Genomic DNA, 17,411 nt, shown 5'->3' on the forward strand with positions numbered 1-17,411 from the left:
ATTACTTTCACACTGTTTGCAATTATTCCTTTTATACGATGGGAAAGCTGTTGTATTTATAACGTATTTTATGCTTCTGGCGTTGACTTCTAAGGACCTAACTATTCGATATGGAGGAGCAACGCCCTACAGTGATGCCTAGGTGGCCCGGAACGTAGATATGACCATAACTTACACACTGATTGCAAATTATTCCTACTATACGATGGAAAAACTGTTGTATTTTTATTGCATTTTATGCTTCGGGCATTGACTTCTAAGGCCCTAACTATGCAATCTGTTGGAGCAACGCCCTAGGGGGAAGCCTAGGTTGCCCGGAACGGAGAAATGACCATAACTTTCACACTGGTTGCAATTATTCGTTTCATACGATGGAAAAGCTGTTGTATTTATATCGTATTTTATGCTTCTGGCGTAGGCTTCTAAGGCCGTAGCTATTCGATATGGTAGAGCACCGCCCTAGATTGAGTCCTAGGTTGCTCGGAACGTAGAAACGGCCACTACTTTCACACTGTTTGCAATTATTCATTTTATACGATGGAAAAGCTGTTGTATTTATATCGTATTTTATGCTTCGGGCGTTGACTTCTTAGGCCCTAACATTTCGATCTGGTGGAGCAACGCCCTACAGTGAAGCCTAGGTTGCCCGTAACGTAGATATGACCATAACCTTCACACAGGTTGCAATTATTCGTTTTATACGGTGTAAAGGCTGTTGTACTTATTTTGTATTTTATTCTTCTGGTGTTGATTTCTGAGGCCCTAACTATTCGATCTGGTTGAACAACGCCGTAGAGAGATGCCTAGGTTGCCCGGGACGTAGAAATGACAATTACTTTCACACTGTTTGCAATTATTCCTTTTATACGATGCAAAATCTGTTGTATTTATATCGTATTTTATGCTTCTGGCGTTGACTTCTAAGGACCTAACTATTCGATCTGGTGGAGCAACGCCCTAGAGTGAAGCCTAGGTTGCTCGGAATGTAGAAATAACCATAGCTTTCACACTGGTTGCAATTATACGTTCTTTACGATGGAAAAGCTGTTGTATTTATATTGTACTTTATGACTCTGGCGTTGACTTCCAAGGCCCTAGCTATTCGATCTAGTGTAGCAACGCCCTAGAGTGAAGCCTGGGTTGCCCGGAACGTAGAAGTGGCCATCACTTTCACACTGGTTGCAATTAATCCTGTTATACGATGGAAAAACTGTTGTATTTTTATTGTATTTAATGCTTCTGGCGTTCACTTCTTAGGCCCTAACTATTCGAGCTGGTGGAACAACGCCCTAGAGTGAAGCCTAGGTTGCTCGGAATGAAGAAATAACCATAACTTTCACACGGGTTGCAATTATTCCTGTTATAGGATGGAAAGACTGTTGTATTTTTATTGCATTTTATGCTTCTGGCGTTCACTTCTTAGGCCCTAACTATTCGATCTGGTGGAACAACGCCCTAGGGTGAAGCCTAGGTTGCCCGGAACGTAGAAATGACCATAACCTTTACACTGGTAGCAATTATTCGTTTTATACAATGGAAAAACTGTTCTATTTATTTTGTATTTTATGCTTCGGGCGTTGACTTCAAGGACCTAACTGTTTGATCTGGTGGAGCAACGCCCTAGAGTGAAGCCTAGGTTGCCCGGAACGTATAAATGACCATAACTTTTACACTGGTAGCAATTATTCCTTTTATACGATGGAAAAGCTGTTGTTTTTATATCGTATTTTATTCTTCTGGCGTTGACTTCTAAGACCCTAGCTATTCGATCTAGTGGAGCAACGCCCTAGAGTGAAGCCTAGGTTGCCCGGAACGTAGAAATGACCTTCACTATCAAACTGGTTGCAATTAATCCTGTTATACGATGGAAAAACTGTTGTATTTTTATTGCATTTTATGCTGCTGGCGTTCACCTCTTAGGCCCTAACTATTCGATCTGGTGGAACAACGCCCTAGGGTGAAGCCTAGGTTGCCCGGAACGTAGAAATGACCATAAGCTTCATAATGGTTGCAATTATTCGTTTTATACGATGGAAAAACTGTTGTATTTCTATTGTATTTTATGCTTCGGGCGTTGACTTCTTAGGCCCTAACACTTCGATCTGGTGGAGCAACGCCCTACAGTGAAGCCTAGGTTGCCCGGAACGTAGATATGACCATAACCTTCACACAGGTTGCAATTACTCGTTTTATACGGTGTAAAGTCTGTTGCATTTGTTTTGTATTTTATTCTTCTGGTGTTGACTTCTAAGGACCTAACTATTCCATATGGTGGAGCAACGCCCTACAGTGATGCCTAGGTGGCCCGGAACGTAGATATGACCATAACTTTCACACTGATTGCAAATTATTCCTACTATACGATGGAAAAACTGTTGTATTTTTATTGCATTTTATGCTTCGGGCATTGACTTCTAAGGCCCTAACTATGCAATCTGTTGGAGCAACGCCCTAGGGGGAAGCCTAGGTTTCCCGGAACGGAGAAATGACCATAACTTTTACACTGGTAGCAATTATTCGTTTTATACAATGGAAAAACTGTTCTATTTATTTTGTATTTTATGCTTCGGGCGTTGACTTCAAGGACCTAACTGTTTGATCTGGTGGAGCAACGCCCTAGAGTGAAGCCTAGGTTGCCCGGAACGAAGAAATGACAATTACTTTCACACTGTTTGCAATTATTCGTTTTTTACGATGGAAAAGCTGTTGTATTTATATTGTATTTTATGACTCTGGCGTTGACTTCTAAGGCCCTAGCTATTCGATCTAGTGTAGCAACGCCCTAGAGTGAAGCCTAGGTTGCCCGGAACGTAGAAGTGACCATCACTTTCAAACTGGTTGCAATTAATCCTGTTATACGATGGAAAAACTGTTGTATTTATATTGTATTTTATGCTTCTGGCGTTCACGTCTTAGGCCCTAACTATTCGATCTGGTGGAACAACGCCCAAGGGTGAAGCCTAGATTGCCCGGAACGTAGAAATGACCATAACTTTTACACTGGTAGCAATTATTCGTTTTATACAATGGAAAAACTGTTCTATTTATTTTGTATTTTATGCTTCGGGCGTTGACTTCTAAGGCCCTAACTGTTTAATCTGGTGGAGCAACGCCCTAGGGTGAAGCCTAGGTTGACCGGAACGTAGAAATGACCATAACTTTCACACTGGTTACCATTATTCGTTTTATACGATGGAAAAGCTGTTGAATTCATATCGTATTTTATGCTTCTGGCGTTGACTTCTTAGGCCATAACTATTCCATCTGGTGGAACAACGCCCTAAGGTGAAGCCTAGGTTGCCCGGATCGTAGAAATGACCAGTACTTTCACACTGGTTGCAGTTATTCGTTTTATACGATGGAAAGACTGTTCTATTTATTTTGCATTTTATACTTCGGGCGTTGACTTCTAAGGCGCTAACTATTCAATCTGTTGGAGAAACGCCCTAGGGTATATCCTAGGTTGCCCGGAAAGTAGAAATGACCACAACCTTCATACTGGTTGCAATTATTCGTTTTATATGATGGAAAAGCTGTTGTATTTATATCGTATTTTATGCTTCTGGCGTTGACTTCTTAGGCCCTAACAATTCCATCTGGTGGAACAACGCCCTAGGGTGAAGCCTAGGTTGCCCGGGAAGTAGAAATGACCATAACTTTCACACTGGTAGCAATTATTCGTTTTATACGATGGAAAAACTGTTCTATTTATTTTGTATTTTATGCTTCGGGCGATGACTTCTAAGGCCCTAACTATTCGATCTGGTGGAGCAACGCCCTAGAGTGAAGCCTAGGTTGCCCGGTGCGTAGAAATGACCATCACTATCAAACTGGTTGCAATTATTTGTTTTATACGATGGAAAAGCTGTTGTATTTATATCGTATTTTATGCTTCTGGCGTTCACTTCTTAGGCCCTAACTATTCGATCTGGTGGTACAACGACCCAGGGTGAAGCCTAGGTTGCTCGGAAAGTAGAAATGACCATAGCTTTCACACTGGTAGCAATTATTCGTTTTATACGATGGAAAAACTGTTATATTTTTATTATATTTTATGCTTCTGGCGTTCACTTCTTAGGCCCTAACTATTCGAGCTGGTGGAACAACGCCCTAGAGTGAAGCCTAGGTTTCTCGGAATGTAGAAATGACCATAACTTTTACACAGGTAGCAATTATTCGTTTAATACAATGGAAAAAATGTTCTATTTATTTTGTATTTTATGCTTCGGGCGATGACTTCTAAGGCCCTAACTGTTTGATCTGGTGGAGCAACGACCTAGAGTGAAGCCTAGGTTGCCGGGAACGTAGAAATGACCATTACTTTCACACTGGTTGCAATTATTCGATTTATACGATGGAAAAACTGTTGTATTTATATTGTACTTTATGCTTCTGGCGTTCACTTGTTAGTCCCTAACTATTCGATCTGGTGGAACAACGCCCTAGGGTGAAGCCTAGGTTGCCCGGAACGTAGAAATGACCATCACTCTCACACGGGTTGCAATTATTCCTGTTATAGGATGGAAAAGCTGTTGTATTTATATCGTATTTTATGCTTCTGGCGTTGACTTCTAAGGCCCTAGCTATTCGATCTAGTGGAGCAACGCCCTAGAGTGAAGCCCAGGTTGCCCGGAACGTAGAAATGACTATCACTTTCAAACTGGTTGCAATTAATCCTGTTATACGATGGAAAAACTGTTGTATTTATATCGTATTTTATGCTTCTGGCGTTGACTTCTTAGGCCCTAACTATTCCATCTGGTGAAACAACGCCCTAGGGTGAAATCTAGGTTGCCCGGAAAGTAGAAATGACCATAACTTTCACACTGGTAGCAATTATTCGTTTTATACGATGGAAAAACTGTTCTATTTATTTTATACTTTATGCTTCGGGCGTTGACTTCTAAGGCCCTAACTATTCGATCTGGTGGAGCAACGCCCTAGAGTGAAGCCAAGGTTGCCCGGTACGTAGAAATGACCATCACTATCAAACTGGTTGCAATTATTCCTTTTATACGATGGAAAAGCTGTTGTATTTATATCGTATTTTATGCTTCTGGCGTTGACTTCTAAGGCCCTAGCTATTCGATCTAGTGGACCAACGCCTGAGAGTGAAGCCTAGGCTGCCCGGAACGTAGAAATGACCATAACTTTTACACTGGTAGCAATTATTCGTCTTTTACAATGGAAAAACTGTTCTATTTATTTTGTACTTTATGCTTCGGGCGTTGACTTCTAAGGCCCTAACTGTTTGATCTGGTGGAGCAACGCCCTAGAGTAAAGCCCAGGTTGTCCGGAACGTAGAAATGACCATCACTTTCAAACTGGTTGCAATTAATCCTGTTATACGATGGAAAAACTGTTGTATTTTTATTGCATTTTATGCTTCGGGCGTTGACTTCAAGGCCCTAACTATTCAATCTGTTGGAGCAACACCCTAGAGCGAAGCCTAGGTTGCTCGGAATGTAGAAATGACCATAACTTTCACACTGGTTGCAATTATTCGTTTTATACGATGGAAAAACTGTTGTATTTATATTGTATTTTATGCTTCTGGCGTTCACTTCTTAGGCCCTAACTATTCGATCTGGTGGAACAACGCCGTTGGGTGAAGCCTAGGTTGCCCGGAACGAAGAAATGATCATAACTTTTACACTGGTAGCAATTATTCGTTTTATATAATGGAAAAACTGTTGTATTTATATTGTATTTTATGCTTCTGGCGTTGACTTCTTAGGCCCTAACTATTCGATCTGGTGGAGCAATGCCTCAGAGTTAAGTCTAGGATGCCCGAAACGCCGAAATGATCATTACTTTCACGCTTGTTGCAATTATTCCTGTTATACGATGAAAAGACCGTTGTATTTTTATTGTATTTTATGCTTCAGGCGTAGGCTTCTAAGGCCGTAGCTATTCGATATGGTGGAGCACAGCCCTAGAGTGAAGCCTAGCTTGCACGGAACGTAGAAATGACCATAACTTTTACACTGGTAGCAATTATTCGTTTTATACCATGGAAAAACTGTTCTATTTATTTTGTATTTTATGCTTCGGGCGTTGACTTCTAAGGCCCTAACTGTTTGATCTGTTGGAGCAACGCCCTAGAGTGAAGCCTAGGTTGCCCGGAACGTAGAAATGACCATTACTTTCACACTGTGTGCAATTATTCCTTTTATACGATGGAAAGGCTGTTGTATTTATATTGTATTTTATGCTTCTGGCGTTCACTTCTTGGGCCCTAACTATTCGATCTGGTGGAACAACGCCCTAGGGTGAAGCCTAGGTTGCCCGAAACGCCGAAATGATCTTTACTTTCACGCTTGATGCAATTATTCCTGTTATACGATGAAAAGACCGTTGTATTTTTATTGTATTTTATGCTTCAGGCGTAGGCTTCTAAGGCCGTAGCTATTCGATATGGTAGAGCACCGCCCTAGATTGATTCCTAGGTTGCTCGGAACGTAGAAATGACCACGACTTTCACACTGTTTGCAATTATTCATTTTATACGATGGAAAAGCTGTTGTATTTATATCGTATTTTATGCTTCGGGCGTTGACTTCTTAGGCCCTAACATTTCGATCTGTTGGAGCAACGCCCTACAGTGAAGCCTAGGTTGCCCGTAACGTAGATATGACCATAACCTTCACACAGGTTGCAATTATTCGTTTTATACGGTGTAAAGGCTGTTGTACTTATTTTGTATTTTATTCTTCTGGTGTTGATTTCTGAGGCCCTAACTATTCGATCTGGTTGAACAACGCCGTAGAGAGATGCCTAGGTTGCCCGGGACGTAGGAATCACCATTACTTTCACACTGTTTGCAATTATTCCTTTTATACGATGGAAAAGCTGTTGTATTTATAACGTATTTTATGCTTCTGGCGTTGACTTCTAAGGACCTAACTATTCGATATGGTGGAGCAACGCCCTACAGTGATGCCTAGGTGGCCCGGAACGTAGATATGACCATAACTTACACACTGATTGCAAATTATTCCTACTATACGATGGAAAAACTGTTGTATTTTTATTGCATTTTATGCTTCGGGCATTGACTTCTAAGGCCCTAACTATGCAATCTGTTGGAGCAACGCCCTAGGGGGAAGCCTAGTTTGCCCGGAACGGAGAAATGACCATAACTTTCACACTGGTTGCAATTATTCGTTTCATACGATGGAAAAGCTGTTGTATTTATATCGTATTTTATGCTTCTGGCGTAGGCTTCTAAGGCCGTAGCTATTCGATATGGTAGAGCACCGCCCTAGATTGAGTCCTAGGTTGCTCGGAACGTAGAAATGGCCACTACTTGCACACTGTTTGCAATTATTCATTTTATACGATGGAAAAGCTGTTGTATTTATATCGTATTTTATGCTTCGGGCGTTGACTTCTTAGGCCCTAACATTTCGATCTGGTGGAGCAACGCCCTAGAGTGAAGCCTAGGTTGCTCGGAATGTAGAAATAACCATAACTTTCACACTGGTTGCAATTATACGTTCTTTACGATGGAAAAGCTGTTGTATTTATATTGTATTTTATGACTCTGGCGTTGACTTCCAAGGCCCTAGCTATTCGATCTAGTGTAGCAACGCCCTAGGGTGAAGCCTAGGTTGCCCGGAACGTAGAAATGACCATAACTTTTACACTGGTAGCAATTATTCGTTTTATACAATGGAAAAACTGTTCTATTTATTTTGTATTTTATGCTTCAGGCGATGACTTCTAAGGCCCTAACTGTTTGATCTGGTGGAGCAACGACCTAGAGTGAAGCCTAGGTTGCAGGGAACGTAGAAATGACCATTACTTTCACACTGGTTGCAATTATTCGATTTATACGATGGAAAAACTGTTGTATTTATATTGTACTTTATGCTTCTGGCGTTCACTTGTTAGTCCCTAACTATTCGATCTGGTGGAACAACGCCCTAGGGTGAAGCCTAGGTTACCCGGAACGTAGAAATGACCATCACTCTCACACGGGTTGCAATTATCCCTGTTATAGGATGGAAAAGCTGTTGTATTTATATCGTATTTTATGCTTCTGGCGTTGACTTCTAAGGCCCTAGCTATTCGATCTAGTGGAGCAACGCCCTAGAGTGAAGCCCAGGTTGCCCGGAACGTAGAAATGACTATCACTTTCAAACTGGTTGCAATTAATCCTGTTATACGATGGAAAAACTGTTGTATTTATATCGTATTTTATGCTTCTGGCGTTGACTTCTTAGGCCCTAACTATTCCATCTGGTGGAACAACGCCCTAGGGTGAAATCTAGGTTGGCCGGAAAGTAGAAATGACCATAACTTTCACACTGGTAGCAATTATTCGTTTTATACGATGGAAAAACTGTTCTATTTATTTTATACTTTATGCTTCGGGCGTTGACTTCTAAGGCCCTAACTATTCGATCTGGTGGAGCAACGCCCTAGAGTGAAGCCTAGGTTGCCCGGTACGTAGAAATGACCATCACTATCAAACTGGTTGCAATTATTCCTTTTATACGATGGAAAAGCTGTTGTATTTATATCGTATTTTATGCTTCTGGCGTTGACTTCTAAGGCCCTAGCTATTCGATCTAGTGGAGCAACGCCTGAGAGTGAAGCCTAGGCTGCCCGGAACGTAGAAATGACCATAACTTTTACACTGGTAGCAATTATTCGTTTTTTACAATGGAAAAACTGTTCTATTTATTTTGTACTTTATGCTTCGGGCGTTGACTTCTAAGGCCCTAACTGTTTGATCTGGTGGAGCAACGCCCTAGAGTAAAGCCCAGGTTGTCCGGAACGTAGAAATGACCATCACTTTCAAACTGGTTGCAATTAATCCTGTTATACGATGGAAAAACTGTTGTATTTTTATTGCATTTTATGCTTCGGGCGTTGACTTCAAGGCCCTAACTATTCAATCTGTTGGAGCAACACCCTAGAGCGAAGCCTAGGTTGCTCGGAATGTAGAAATGACCATAACTTTCACACTGGTTGCAATTATTCGTTTTATACGATGGAAAAACTGTTGTATTTATATTGTATTTTATGCTTCTGGCGTTCACTTCTTAGGCCATAACTATTCGATCTGGTGGAACAACGCCGTTGGGTGAAGCCTAGGTTGCCCGGAACGAAGAAATGATCATAACTTTTACACTGGTAGCAATTATTCGTTTTATATAATGGAAAAACTGTTGTATTTATATTGTATTTTATGCTTCTGGCGTTGACTTCTTAGGCCCTAACTATTCGATCTGGTGGAGCAATGCCTCAGAGTTAAGTCTAGGATGCCCGAAACGCCGAAATGATCATTACTTTCACGCTTGTTGCAATTATTCCTGTTATACAATGAAAAGACCGTTGTATTTTTATTGTATTTTATGCTTCAGGCGTAGGCTTCTAAGGCCGTAGCTATTCGATATGGTGGTGCACAGCCCTAGAGTGAAGCCTAGCTTGCACGGAACGTAGAAATGACCATAACTTTTACACTGGTAGCAATTATTCGTTTTATACCATGGAAAAACTGTTCTATTTATTTTGTATTTTATGCTTCGGGCGTTGACTTCTAAGGCCCTAACTGTTTGATCTGTTGGAGCAACGCCCTAGAGTGAAGCCTAGGTTGCCCGGAACGTAGAAATGACCATTACTTTCACACTGTGTGCAATTATTCCTTTTATACGATGGAAAGGCTGTTGTATTTATATTGTATTTTATGCTTCTGGCGTTCACTTCTTGGGCCCTAACTATTCGATCTGGTGGAACAACGCCCTAGGGTGAAGCCTAGGTTGCCCGAAACGCCGAAATGATCTTTACTTTCACGCTTGATGCAATTATTCCTGTTATACGATGAAAAGACCGTTGTATTTTTATTGTATTTTATGCTTCAGGCGTAGGCTTCTAAGGCCGTAGCTATTCGATATGGTAGAGCACCGCCCTAGATTGATTCCTAGGTTGCTCGGAACGTAGAAATGACCACGACTTTCACACTGTTTGCAATTATTCATTTTATACGATGGAAAAGCTGTTGTATTTATATCGTATTTTATGCTTCGGGCGTTGACTTCTTAGGCCCTAACATTTCGATCTGTTGGAGCAACGCCCTACAGTGAAGCCTAGGTTGCCCGTAACGTAGATATGACCATAACCTTCACACAGGTTGCAATTATTCGTTTTATACGGTGTAAAGGCTGTTGTACTTATTTTGTATTTTATTCTTCTGGTGTTGATTTCTGAGGCCCTAACTATTCGATCTGGTTGAACAACGCCGTAGAGAGATGCCTAGGTTGCCCGGGACGTAGGAATCACCATTACTTTCACACTGTTTGCAATTATTCCTTTTATACGATGGAAAAGCTGTTGTATTTATAACGTATTTTATGCTTCTGGCGTTGACTTCTAAGGACCTAACTATTCGATATGGTGGAGCAACGCCCTACAGTGATGCCTAGGTGGCCCGGAACGTAGATATGACCATAACTTACACACTGATTGCAAATTATTCCTACTATACGATGGAAAAACTGTTGTATTTTTATTGCATTTTATGCTTCGGGCATTGACTTCTAAGGCCCTAACTATGCAATCTGTTGGAGCAACGCCCTAGGGGGAAGCCTAGGTTGCCCGGAACGGAGAAATGACCATAACTTTCACACTGGTTGCAATTATTCGTTTCATACGATGGAAAAGCTGTTGTATTTATATCGTATTTTATGCTTCTGGCGTAGGCTTCTAAGGCCGTAGCTATTCGATATGGTAGAGCACCGCCCTAGATTGAGTCCTAGGTTGCTCGGAACGTAGAAATGGCCACTACTTGCACACTGTTTGCAATTATTCATTTTATACGATGGAAAAGCTGTTGTATTTATATCGTATTTTATGCTTCGGGCGTTGACTTCTTAGGCCCTAACATTTCGATCTGGTGGAGCAACGCCCTAGAGTGAAGCCTAGGTTGCTCGGAATGTAGAAATAACCATAACTTTCACACTGGTTGCAATTATACGTTCTTTACGATGGAAAAGCTGTTGTATTTATATTGTATTTTATGACTCTGGCGTTGACTTCCAAGGCCCTAGCTATTCGATCTAGTGTAGCAACGCCCTAGGGTGAAGCCTAGGTTGCCCGGAACGTAGAAATGACCATAACTTTTACACTGGTAGCAATTATTCGTTTTATACAATGGAAAAACTGTTCTATTTATTTTGTATTTTATGCTTCAGGCGATGACTTCTAAGGCCCTAACTGTTTGATCTGGTGGAGCAACGACCTAGAGTGAAGCCTAGGTTGCAGGGAACGTAGAAATGACCATTACTTTCACACTGGTTGCAATTATTCGATTTATACGATGGAAAAACTGTTGTATTTATATTGTACTTTATGCTTCTGGCGTTCACTTGTTAGTCCCTAACTATTCGATCTGGTGGAACAACGCCCTAGGGTGAAGCCTAGGTTACCCGGAACGTAGAAATGACCATCACTCTCACACGGGTTGCAATTATCCCTGTTATAGGATGGAAAAGCTGTTGTATTTATATCGTATTTTATGCTTCTGGCGTTGACTTCTAAGGCCCTAGCTATTCGATCTAGTGGAGCAACGCCCTAGAGTGAAGCCCAGGTTGCCCGGAACGTAGAAATGACCATCACTATCAAACTGGTTGCAATTATTCCTTTTATACGATGGAAAAGCTGTTGTATTTATATCGTATTTTATGCTTCTGGCGTTGACTTCTAAGGCCCTAGCTATTCGATCTAGTGGAGCAACGCCTGAGAGTGAAGCCTAGGCTGCCCGGAACGTAGAAATGACCATAACTTTTACACTGGTAGCAATTATTCGTTTTTTACAATGGAAAAACTGTTCTATTTATTTTGTACTTTATGCTTCGGGCGTTGACTTCTAAGGCCCTAACTGTTTGATCTGGTGGAGCAACGCCCTAGAGTAAAGCCCAGGTTGTCCGGAACGTAGAAATGACCATCACTTTCAAACTGGTTGCAATTAATCCTGTTATACGATGGAAAAACTGTTGTATTTTTATTGCATTTTATGCTTCGGGCGTTGACTTCAAGGCCCTAACTATTCAATCTGTTGGAGCAACACCCTAGAGCGAAGCCTAGGTTGCTCGGAATGTAGAAATGACCATAACTTTCACACTGGTTGCAATTATTCGTTTTATACGATGGAAAAACTGTTGTATTTATATTGTATTTTATGCTTCTGGCGTTCACTTCTTAGGCCATAACTATTCGATCTGGTGGAACAACGCCGTTGGGTGAAGCCTAGGTTGCCCGGAACGAAGAAATGATCATAACTTTTACACTGGTAGCAATTATTCGTTTTATATAATGGAAAAACTGTTGTATTTATATTGTATTTTATGCTTCTGGCGTTGACTTCTTAGGCCCTAACTATTCGATCTGGTGGAGCAATGCCTCAGAGTTAAGTCTAGGATGCCCGAAACGCCGAAATGATCATTACTTTCACGCTTGTTGCAATTATTCCTGTTATACGATGAAAAGACCGTTGTATTTTTATTGTATTTTATGCTTCAGGCGTAGGCTTCTAAGGCCGTAGCTATTCGATATGGTGGTGCACAGCCCTAGAGTGAAGCCTAGCTTGCACGGAACGTAGAAATGACCATAACTTTTACACTGGTAGCAATTATTCGTTTTATACCATGGAAAAACTGTTCTATTTATTTTGTATTTTATGCTTCGGGCGTTGACTTCTAAGGCCCTAACTGTTTGATCTGTTGGAGCAACGCCCTAGAGTGAAGCCTAGGTTGCCCGGAACGTAGAAATGACCATTACTTTCACACTGTGTGCAATTATTCCTTTTATACGATGGAAAGGCTGTTGTATTTATATTGTATTTTATGCTTCTGGCGTTCACTTCTTGGGCCCTAACTATTCGATCTGGTGGAACAACGCCCTAGGGTGAAGCCTAGGTTGCCCGAAACGCCGAAATGATCTTTACTTTCACGCTTGATGCAATTATTCCTGTTATACGATGAAAAGACCGTTGTATTTTTATTGTATTTTATGCTTCAGGCGTAGGCTTCTAAGGCCGTAGCTATTCGATATGGTAGAGCACCGCCCTAGATTGATTCCTAGGTTGCTCGGAACGTAGAAATGACCACGACTTTCACACTGTTTGCAATTATTCATTTTATACGATGGAAAAGCTGTTGTATTTATATCGTATTTTATGCTTCGGGCGTTGACTTCTTAGGCCCTAACATTTCGATCTGTTGGAGCAACGCCCTACAGTGAAGCCTAGGTTGCCCGTAACGTAGATATGACCATAACCTTCACACAGGTTGCAATTATTCGTTTTATACGGTGTAAAGGCTGTTGTACTTATTTTGTATTTTATTCTTCTGGTGTTGATTTCTGAGGCCCTAACTATTCGATCTGGTTGAACAGCGCCGTAGAGAGATGCCTAGGTTGCCCGGGACGTAGGAATCACCATTACTTTCACACTGTTTGCAATTATTCCTTTTATACGATGGAAAAGCTGTTGTATTTATAACGTATTTTATGCTTCTGGCGTTGACTTCTAAGGACCTAACTATTCGATATGGTGGAGCAACGCCCTACAGTGATGCCTAGGTGGCCCGGAACGTAGATATGACCATAACTTACACACTGATTGCAAATTATTCCTACTATACGATGGAAAAACTGTTGTATTTTTATTGCATTTTATGCTTCGGGCATTGACTTCTAAGGCCCTAACTATGCAATCTGTTGGAGCAACGCCCTAGGGGGAAGCCTAGGTTGCCCGGAACGGAGAAATGACCATAACTTTCACACTGGTTGCAATTATTCGTTTCATACGATGGAAAAGCTGTTGTATTTATATCGTATTTTATGCTTCTGGCGTAGGCTTCTAAGGCCGTAGCTATTCGATATGGTAGAGCACCGCCCTAGATTGAGTCCTAGGTTGCTCGGAACGTAGAAATGGCCACTACTTTCACACTGTTTGCAATTATTCATTTTATACGATGGAAAAGCTGTTGTATTTATATCGTATTTTATGCTTCGGGCGTTGACTTCTTAGGCCCTAACATTTCGATCTGGTGGAGCAACGCCCTACAGTGAAGCCTAGGTTGCCCGTAACGTAGATATGACCATAACCTTCACACAGGTTGCAATTATTCGTTTTATACGGTGTAAAGGCTGTTGTACTTATTTTGTATTTTATTCTTCTGGTGTTGATTTCTGAGGCCCTAACTATTCGATCTGGTTGAACAACGCCGTAGAGAGATGCCTAGGTTGCCCGGGACGTAGGAATGACCATTACTTTCACACTGTTTGCAATTATTCCTTTTATACGATGGAAAAGCTGTTGTATTTATAACGTAATTTATGCTTCTGCGGTTGACTTCTAAGGACCTAACTATTCCATATGGTGGAGCAACGCCCTACAGTGATGCCTAGGTGGCCGGGAACGTAGATATGACCATAACCTTCACACTGGTTGCAAATTATTCCTACTATACGATGGAAAAACTGTTGTATTTTTATTGCATTTTATGCTTCGGGCATTGACTTCTAAGGCCCTAACTATGCAATCTGTTGGAGCAACGCCCTAGGGGGAAGCCTAGGTTGCCCGGAACGGAGAAATGACCATCACTTTCAAACTGGTTGCAATTAATCCTGTTATACGATGGAAAAACTGTTGTATTTTTGTTGCATTTTATGCTTCGGGCGTTGACTTCTAAGGCCCTAACTATTCAATCTGTTGGAGCAACGCCCTAGAGGGAAGCCTAGGTTGCTCTGAATGTAGAAATGATCATTACTTTCACACTGGTTGCAATTATTCGTTTTATACGATGGAAAAACTGTTGTATTTATATTGTGTTTTATGCTTGTGGCGTTCACTTCTTAGGCCCTAACTATTCGACCTGGTAGAGCAACGCCCTAGAGTGAAGCCTAGGTTGCTCGGAATATAGAAATGACCATAACTTTCACACTGGTTGCAATTATTCGTTTTCTGCGATGGAAAAACTGTTCTATTTATTTTGTATTTTACGCTTCGGGCGTTGACTTCTAAGGCCCTAACTGTTTGATCTGGTGGAGCAACGCCCTAGAGTGTAGCCTAGGTTGCCCGGAACGTAGAAATGACAATTACTTTCACACTGTTTGCAATTATTCCTTTTATACGATGCAAAAGCTGTTGTATTTATATCGTATTTTATGCTTCTGGCGTTGACTTCTAAGGACCTAACTATTCGATCTGGTGGAGCAACGCCCTAGAGTGAAGCCTAGGTTGCTCGGAATGTAGAAATAACCATAGCTTTCACACTGGTTGCAATTATACGTTCTTTACGATGGAAAAGCTGTTGTATTTATATTGTATTTTATGACTCTGGCGTTGACTTCCAAGGCCCTAGCTATTCGATCTAGTGTAGCAACGCCCTAGAGTGAAGCCTGGGTTGCCCGGAACGTAGAAGTGGCCATCACTTTCACACTGGTTGCAATTAATCCTGTTATACGATGGAAAAACTGTTGTATTTTTATTGTATTTAATGCTTCTGGCGTTCACTTCTTAGGCCCTAACTATTCGAGCTGGTGGAACAACGCCCTAGAGTGAAGCCTAGGTTGCTCGGAATGAAGAAATAACCATAACTTTCACACGGGTTGCAATTATTCCTGTTATAGGATGGAAAGACTGTTGTATTTTTATTGCATTTTATGCTTCTGGCGTTCACTTCTTAGGCCCTAACTATTCGATCTGGTGGAACAACGCCCTAGGGTGAAGCCTAGGTTGCCCGGAACGTAGAAATGACCATAACTTTTACACTGGTAGCAATTATTCGTTTTATACAATGGAAAAACTGTTCTATTTATTTTGTATTTTATGCTTCGGGCGTTGACTTCAAGGACCTAACTGTTTGATCTGGTGGAGCAACGCCCTAGAGTGAAGCCTAGGTTGCCCGGAACGTATAAATGACCATAACTTTTACACTGGTAGCAATTATTCCTTTTATACGATGGAAAAGCTGTTGTTTTTATATCGTATTTTATTCTTCTGGCGTTGACTTCTAAGACCCTAGCTATTCGATCTAGTGGAGCAACGCCCTAGAGTGAAGCCTAGGTTGCCCGGAACGTAGAAATGACCTTCACTATCAAACTGGTTGCAATTAATCCTGTTATACGATGGAAAAACTGTTGTATTTTTATTGCATTTTATGCTGCTGGCGTTCACCTCTTAGGCCCTAACTATTCGATCTGGTGGAACAACGCCCTAGGGTGAAGCCTAGGTTGCCCGGAACGTAGAAATGACCATAAGCTTCATAATGGTTGCAATTATTCGTTTTATACGATGGAAAAACTGTTGTATTTCTATTGTATTTTATGCTTCGGGCGTTGACTTCTTAGGCCCTAACACTTCGATCTGGTGGAGCAACGCCCTACAGTGAAGCCTAGGTTGCACGGAACGTAGATATGACCATAACCTTCACACAGGTTGCAATTACTCGTTTTATACGGTGTAAAGTCTGTTGCATTTGTTTTGTATTTTATTCTTCTGGTGTTGACTTCTTAGGCCCTAACTATTCGATCTGGTGGAACAACGCCGTAGAGTGAAGCCTAGGTAGCCCGGAACGTATAAATGACCATTACTTCCACACTGTTTGCAATTATTCCTTTTATACGATGGAAAAGCTGCTGTATTTATATCGTATTTTATGCTTCTGGCGTTGACTTCTAAGGACCTAACTATTCGATCTGGTGTAACAACGCCCTAGGGTGAAGCCTAGGTTGCCCGGAACGTAGAAATGACCATAACATTTACACTGGTTGCAATTATTCGTTTTGTACAATGGAAAAACTGTTCTTTTTATTTTGTATTTTATGCTTCGGGCGTTGACTTCTAAGGCCCTAACTGTTTGATCTGGTGGAGCAACGCCCTAGAGTGAAGCCTAGGTTGCCCGGAACGAAGAAATGACAATTACTTTCACACTGTTTGCAATTATTCGTTTTTTACGATGGAAAAGCTGTTGTATTTATATTGTATTTTATGACTCTGGCGTTGACTTCTAAGGCCCTAGCTATTCGATCTAGTGTAGCAACGCCCTAGAGTGAAGCCTAGGTTGCCCGGAACGTAGAAGTGACCATCACTTTCAAACTGGTTGCAATTAATCCTGTTATACGATGGAAAAACTGTTGTATTTATATTGCATTTTATGCTTCTGGCGTTCACTTCTTAGGCCCTAACTATTCGATCTGGTGGAACAACGCCCAAGGGTGAAGCCTAGATTGCCCGGAACGTAGAAATGACCATAACTTTTACACTGGTAGCAATTATTCGTTTTATACAATGGAAAAACTGTTCTATTTATTTTGTATTTTATGCTTCGGGCGTTGACTTCTAAGGCCCTAACTGTTTAATCTGGTGGAGCAACGCCCTAGGGTGAAGCCTAGGTTGA

This window comes from Calliopsis andreniformis, unplaced genomic scaffold, assembly GCF_051401765.1.
Source record: "Calliopsis andreniformis isolate RMS-2024a unplaced genomic scaffold, iyCalAndr_principal scaffold0018, whole genome shotgun sequence".
NCBI classification, from domain to species: domain Eukaryota; kingdom Metazoa; phylum Arthropoda; class Insecta; order Hymenoptera; family Andrenidae; genus Calliopsis; species Calliopsis andreniformis.